Source organism: Capsicum annuum, chromosome 8 (genome assembly GCF_002878395.1).
Source record: "Capsicum annuum cultivar UCD-10X-F1 chromosome 8, UCD10Xv1.1, whole genome shotgun sequence".
In the NCBI taxonomy this organism is placed as follows: Eukaryota; Viridiplantae; Streptophyta; class Magnoliopsida; order Solanales; family Solanaceae; genus Capsicum; species Capsicum annuum.
The window spans coordinates 142092050-142099014 of NC_061118.1; the positions used below are offsets into that span (position 1 = coordinate 142092050).

General features: G+C 34.8%; 1 non-coding gene across 1 annotated transcript; it reads left to right on the forward strand.

The window, feature by feature from the left end:
* The first annotated feature begins 4714 nt into the window (after positions 1-4714).
* On the forward strand, positions 4715-4822 carry LOC124886835. The gene has a single exon (XR_007044242.1). It is a non-coding gene; the product is annotated as a small nucleolar RNA R71 (small nucleolar RNA).
* Positions 4823-6965: the final 2143 nt, after the last annotated feature.

The window sequence follows — 6965 nt, forward strand, 5'->3', positions numbered from 1 at the left end:
CTAATTCAAGATTCTTATTTTATAAAGAATCAAGAACCATACTCTGCTTATTCCATGTTCTATCTCTCTATTCCCTCTCCCGAGTTCATAAGGATGACAATGGATGTATTTTAAGGGTCGTAAATACTTAAAATAGTTATAATAAGAATAAACAAACAACCAATATTGATAATAAAATAAAAAAAACTTAATCCATAGCAATAATAATCATGTTCTTGGCTTCAATCCTGGAAAGAAGGCATTTAGCCATGCATAGTCATAATCACAATCACAATATTGTAATTAACAACTAAATCATGTATGAACTAAATAAAAATAATAAAAACCTAATTATGAATTCATAGCATCCCCGTAATCTCCAAAATATGTCCAAAGATGTCTAAAAACGTGATACAATATGTATATATAGCATAAGGGTAAGCCAAGTCCGTGTAGGAGTCAAATTAGCTTGAAACGCCCAGGTGTGGAGTGGAGAGTGTGTTGTACCCTCTATTCCTATAGAATGGAGCCTGTGTCGCACCCTGTATTGCATAGGACTAGAGTATGCAACGCATGTTAATAGCATGATGCTACTGGAATTTGTCCTCCGAATTTTGGTTAAGTGTTGGTCCTTCCTCTTTTCATCCCTTGTCTTGTGGCATCTCTCCCATGATTTCCAAGCCTCTATATCATCCATATATAATTATATTAAGCTCAAAATTGATCCTAAAATAACACACCACACGAATTAGAGGCCCAAACAATACAAAATCCATCACGATGAATAAAAAACAAGAGCTTAGACTAGGCAAATTTCCATGATCTTCCACTCAATGTTTTGACTTTTTCCTTGACTCAATTGAAATTTGCACAATTCTAACAAGTTGTTACACATATAATAACACATTTAAAAACCATATGGAACACATATAACACCATATAATCCCACAAAATAAACTTGACAAACAACTAGCTCAAGCTAGTAACACTAGTTTTCTCTATTGAACTCTAATTGATTCTTTTAAGTATAACCTTGTTGGAAAACCCTTGTAACCATTATAAAAATATTATTAAACACTTTGATACACATTTATCTTATTATCAACTTATATAGTATAGAATCATCATCAAAACATGGCTAAAATACTAGAATAGTGATTCTAGAATGCATAAATATACCCAACTTCACCACCCCACACTTAAAAGCCTTGTTCGTCGTCGAACAACTCTTAACTATACTCATCATCAACTAAGGAGACTCTACACTTATACTAAATGCAAAACATTCAAGCTAGACCTACAATGACTACACAAAATGCAAGTTACTACACTAAGCATGTTATTTACATAATTGAAAGCTCATAAACACTACTCCAAAACATCCTAGCCTCAAGAATTTACTCACCTAGTGGAAAACTCATGCATACTTGTAAATCAAGGAAATCATACAAGTCATACACATTCATTAAACATATACTCCTCACAACAAGAGAGTTACCCATAATCACTCACAATTAAGTAATTTATAATTTGATGGGTACAAGAATCAAATTACGCTCACTCTCACAAAGAATTCACAAGTTTTACACAATGAACCATAGGATTGCCCTTAGTGTAATGCTCCACTAATATCAGAATGTAAAGCTTAGGATCAATTAGGACATTTTTGGGTTGTAATATAGGTGGCTAAGGGACGGGTAGGAACAATTTAGGAATAGTGACTAACCTCTCTAAGTGCTTTAATACACTACATTATACATTTGAAATCACTCCCCAACAACTAAATTACACCATTTTTGTCTTCCCATATCTTTTGTTTTTGCCTCATCTCTTTTAAGAATTTTCACAAACACTTGGTAGACGTATAGTTTACTACCACAAAAATCATTTTTTTTCCTTTTTCACAATCATGGCAATATTTTTAGCAAAAATTATATTACATCCATCCACCACTTATAAATTATAGACACCAATAACAATTTCCTTGGGGTATCAATTTCACCTTTTTTCTTCTTCAATTTCTCAAACTCCTTATTAATTCAATTTTTTATTAAAGTACTTAGGAGAGCTTTGGATTAAAATATGGTCTATTAAGAAGGGGTTAGGATACTTATGAGGTTTCCAAATAAAAAGCTAAAGGCTCAATGGGGGTTAACTAGGATAATGTACATGGGTAGGAAAAATAGAAGGTATCAAACAACGCTATCAAAGAAATGCCTAAATTATCTCCTAAACCCACATTCTTTATTTCACTTTACACACACACCGGGCAAGTTCTAGACATCACATGCAACAAGGAATATACAAAAATCTCACATCATACATAGCACATGCTCAACTCAATAGGATCATCATAGACTCCCAACCAAGCAATAACACAAATTCAAAATTAAGTCAACTAGTACAAGAGTCACAAACATGAGCCTAAGAGTCTCAAAAATAGTAATTCACACAATAAACATGATTTTACCAAACAAAACACTTTCACCATGCAATCAAAAATAGTACCAACTCAAATATCTCACTTATTCCTATCCTAAATTTTTTTAAATTGAGTCAAAAATTAAAAATTTCCCCACTCTACACTTAAAAATCTACTTTGTCCCCTAAGTAAAATTTAAAGGTAAGAGATAGAATTACTCCCTAAGGCCTCTAGGCCTAGCTAGAAACATCTTTTGTATTCATGGGATCCATGGGACCTTACACTTCATCTTTGCCATGCTTTAAGCTCAAGTTTATGGTACTCAGACTTTCCCTTAACCTGTGACTCAACCAAAAATAAAGAATACGTGAAATAAAAAATAAAAACTAAAAAGAAAACATACCTAATTAACTTGGCTTTCCTCCCAAGCAGTGCCTGATTTAGTGTCGCGGCACAGCCAAAGTCAACTCAGTAATATTTTTCACCCTTTTACTCCTTTTTGGAAGCCATATTTTTATTTGTTTCTGACCTCTTGAGTTTTTACTCTCAAGGTCAACATATCTCTTTTATTTATCCTTTATCATGTTAGAAAATAGTGGTTTCATCTTAACTCGCTCAATCAGGTAGTTGAAAGAGGTCTTTGGTTGCTTAAGCACCCCACACTCAACCCTTTCAATCATGTTGATCATGCATAAATCTTTATATTAGGAATTTTCAATTGGTGATTTGTAAACATCAAATACCACCTCTTCATCATCTACCCTCATCTTGAGCATTCCTTCTCTAACATCAATCAAGGCCCCTCCAGTTACTAAGAATGGACAACCCAAGATGATTGGTACCTGCTCATCTGCCTCAAAATCAAGAACAAAAAAGTCAGCAGGTATAATAAATTTACCAACCTTTATGAGGACATCCTCTATTACACCTTTCGGATATATAATAAATTCGTCTGTGAGTTGCATAACCACGGGGGTCGATTTTGGCTCCCCCAAGCCCAATCCTCTAGTGCATGAACTTCTTTACTCCCAATTTGAATAGGGATGTCAAACTTCCCATGGTCTTTTAATTTCTTAGGGATTTTCTATTTCATTACCACACTATAATCTTCAGTGAGTGTTATTGCTCCCATACTCCCAATTTGTATAGGGATGTCAAACTTCCCATGGTCTTTTAATTTCTTAGCGATTTTCTATATCATTACCACACTATAATCTTCAGTGAGTGTTATTGCTCCCATATCTTGCAAGTTCACCTTCTTCACCATCACATCCCTTAAGTACTTTGCATACTTAGGCATACTCTACAAAACATCTAGCAAAGATAAGTTAATAAAAAGATCTTTGAATGTATCAATGGAATTTTTGAATAGGGCATCCTCCCTCGCTTTTATTTGCCTTTGAGGGAAGGGCAATGGAAGTGTTTTCTTCACTTCTGGTTCAACAAATTTTGGTCTCAAGTACTCAGATTTCCTTGAATTTTTAGCAACTTTTTTGGGAAACTGTTTGGTCTCAACCTCAGCATCTACCTCCTTTGTTGCCTTTGGAGGTCCTCCTTGAAGCTTTTTACTACTTCTTAAGGTGATTGCCATAACCTACTTTGAATTTTCTATATCTGCTGGCAACACACCTTATAGTCTTGTATTTAGTACCTGTGATAATTGTCCCACTTCCAACTCTAAACTTCTTGAGGCCGCTTGTTGATTCTATAAATCTGCCTTTTGACTTTTCATATCCGCAACCAATTATGCTTGACCAACTAAGAGTTGTTTTAATATCTCTTCTATATTGCTCGTTACCTAATTTGATTGGGTCTGTGGCTGTGGGGCGTTCCATTGCTAATTTGGTGGCTGAGTTTACGACTTCATGTTATATGCATTACTATAATTCGGCCTTTGAGTATTTCCTACATACATCACAGATTTCAGAATTGAAGCACACATGATAGCCGCTTGACTACTATTTCTGCATACTTCACACCAACCTGTAGCTTATTGGATAGCATTGACTGTGGCTGCAAATTATACTTCTCCCAACTTTATGCTGCTGAAATGAGTATTAATCAAATTTTGTAATGCAGATACCTGTGCTGATAAGGCTGTGAATTGGTCCATCTTCAATACTCCCACAATTCTCTTCATGGCACTTCTAGAATCTGAATGCCATCTTGGATTTCCTTGTGCTGTGCGGTTCAACAATGTGTACAGCTCATCATAAGTCAATTCCAGTGCTTGACCCTTGCGACTGAATCTATAAAAATCTCTATATTGTGATCAAGAGTTTCTACAAAAGTATGTGCAAGTACCTCATTGGAATATTGGTGGTGTGGACATTCCTGGAGAAGAGCCTTAAAACTTTCCCAAGCATGATAGTGGTTTTCATCATGCTTTTGTTTGAAACTCACTATCTCACTGCGAAGTCTCGCAGTCTTGCCTACTGGAAAGAATCTAATAAGGAACTTTCTAGCTAAGTCATTCAATGAAGTAATTGAATTGGCCATCTCCGCATTCTACCTTTTAGATTTCCCTGAAAGTGAATGGGGAAACAGTGTCAGCCTCATATAATCTGGATTCACCCCAGTCGGAGTGAATACATCAGTAAGCTTAATGAAGGTCTGCAAGTGGACTTGTGGATCCTTGTGTGAAAGCCCCACAAACTATCCATTGTTGATAAGAGGCTGCACCATGTTGTGCTTTAACTCGATACCCAGCACCCAATTTTTTAATTGAGGAATTCAAGTTCATTGGAAGTGAGACTTCCACTTCCCTAACTATACTTTGGGCTGGTTGTTCTTCATCTATTGGAGTAGTATTCTCTTGGTATTCTTGGATTTGAGGAATTCTGGGAGAAGGATTGCTTTTCTCATGCATTGATGAAAGTCTTTCTTGGTTCGGAGCTTGGTTATACCAAATCCTAATCCTTTGCAAGCTTATCAACCTAAAAACCTATTTCCTGCAATAACAAAACCAAGACCAAGCTTAAAAACACCAAATAAATCTAAAAGTAAAACTAAAATAAACAATTTCCAAAATAACAAGTCCCCGACAACGGCACCAAAAATTTGACAGCGCCCAAGCGTGTACACAAGTGTATGTGGTCTACCAAGTAATATAATGGCCTTACAGAAAGCCAAGTTATTGATCCCACAGAGACTTGATTTGGCAACGATTTGATTTTTAGTTCACAGTTTAGATTCAATTGATACGTACGTAACCAAAGAGAGTTTGGAAGTTATAATTTCAAGGAAAGTGAACAAAGAGTAAAGTAAAGATCTTAAGATAATCAGTAGGAGAAAACCCAAGGTTGAAGCACTCTAAAAAATCATATTATGATTTTGGATTTTATTCGTTAACTTGCTTATCTTGGTTGTTGATTTATAGGGTTAATTACATGATTATGGTTTCCCAACCTCTAATCTATTACCTAAGTTTAACCTTACACCTACATCGTTAAGCGGGGATGTAATAATTCACTTAAGTTCTTAACAAATATCATCCTACATATGAATTAAGTGAGGTATATAAGTACATCCCTTTCCTATATACTAGTTCAAGTTTCTTATTTTATAAAGAATCAAGAACCATACTCTGCTTATTCCCATGTTCTATCACCCTATTCCCTCTTCCGAGTTCATAAGGATGACAATGGATGTATTCTAAGGGTCGTGAATGCATAAAATAGCTATAATAAAAATAATATATCAACCAATATTGATAATAAAAGCAAAAAAACTTAATCCATAGCCATAATAATCATGTTCTTGGCTTCAACCCTGAAAAGAGGGCATTTAGACACACATAGTTATAATCGCAAACATAATATTGTAATTAAAAACTAAATACATGTATGAACTAAATAAAAATAATAAAAAGCTAATTATGAAGTTGTATCAGCCACTTGATCTCCAAAATATGTCCAAAGATGTGTAAAAACGTGATACAATAGGTATATATAGCATAAGGGTAAGCCAAGTCCGTGTAGGAGTCAAATTAGCTTGAAATGCCTAAGTGTAGAGTGGAGCGTATGTCACACTATATATTAATATGGAATGGAGTGTGCATCACACCCTGTATTGAATATGACTAGAGAATGTGACGCATGCTATTAGCATGATGCTACTGGAATTTGTCCTCCGAATTTTGGTTAAGTATTGGTCCTTCCACCTTTCATCCCTTATCTTATGGCATCTTTACCATGATTTACAAGACTATATATCATCCATATATCATCCTATTAAGCTCAAAAATAATCCTAAAAGAACACACCACACGAATTAGAGGCACAAACAACACAACATCCATTACGATGAATAAAAAACAAGAGCTTAGACTAGGCAAATTTCCATGATCTTCCACTCAATGTTTTGACTCTTTACTTGACTCAATTGAAATTTGTACACTTATAACAAGTTTTTCCATATATAATAATACATTCAAACCATAATTAACACATAGAACACCACATAATCCCACAAGATAGACTAGACAAACAACTAGCTCGAGCTAGTAACACTAGTTTTCTCTATTGAACTCTAATTGATTCTTTTAAGTATAACCTTGTTGGAA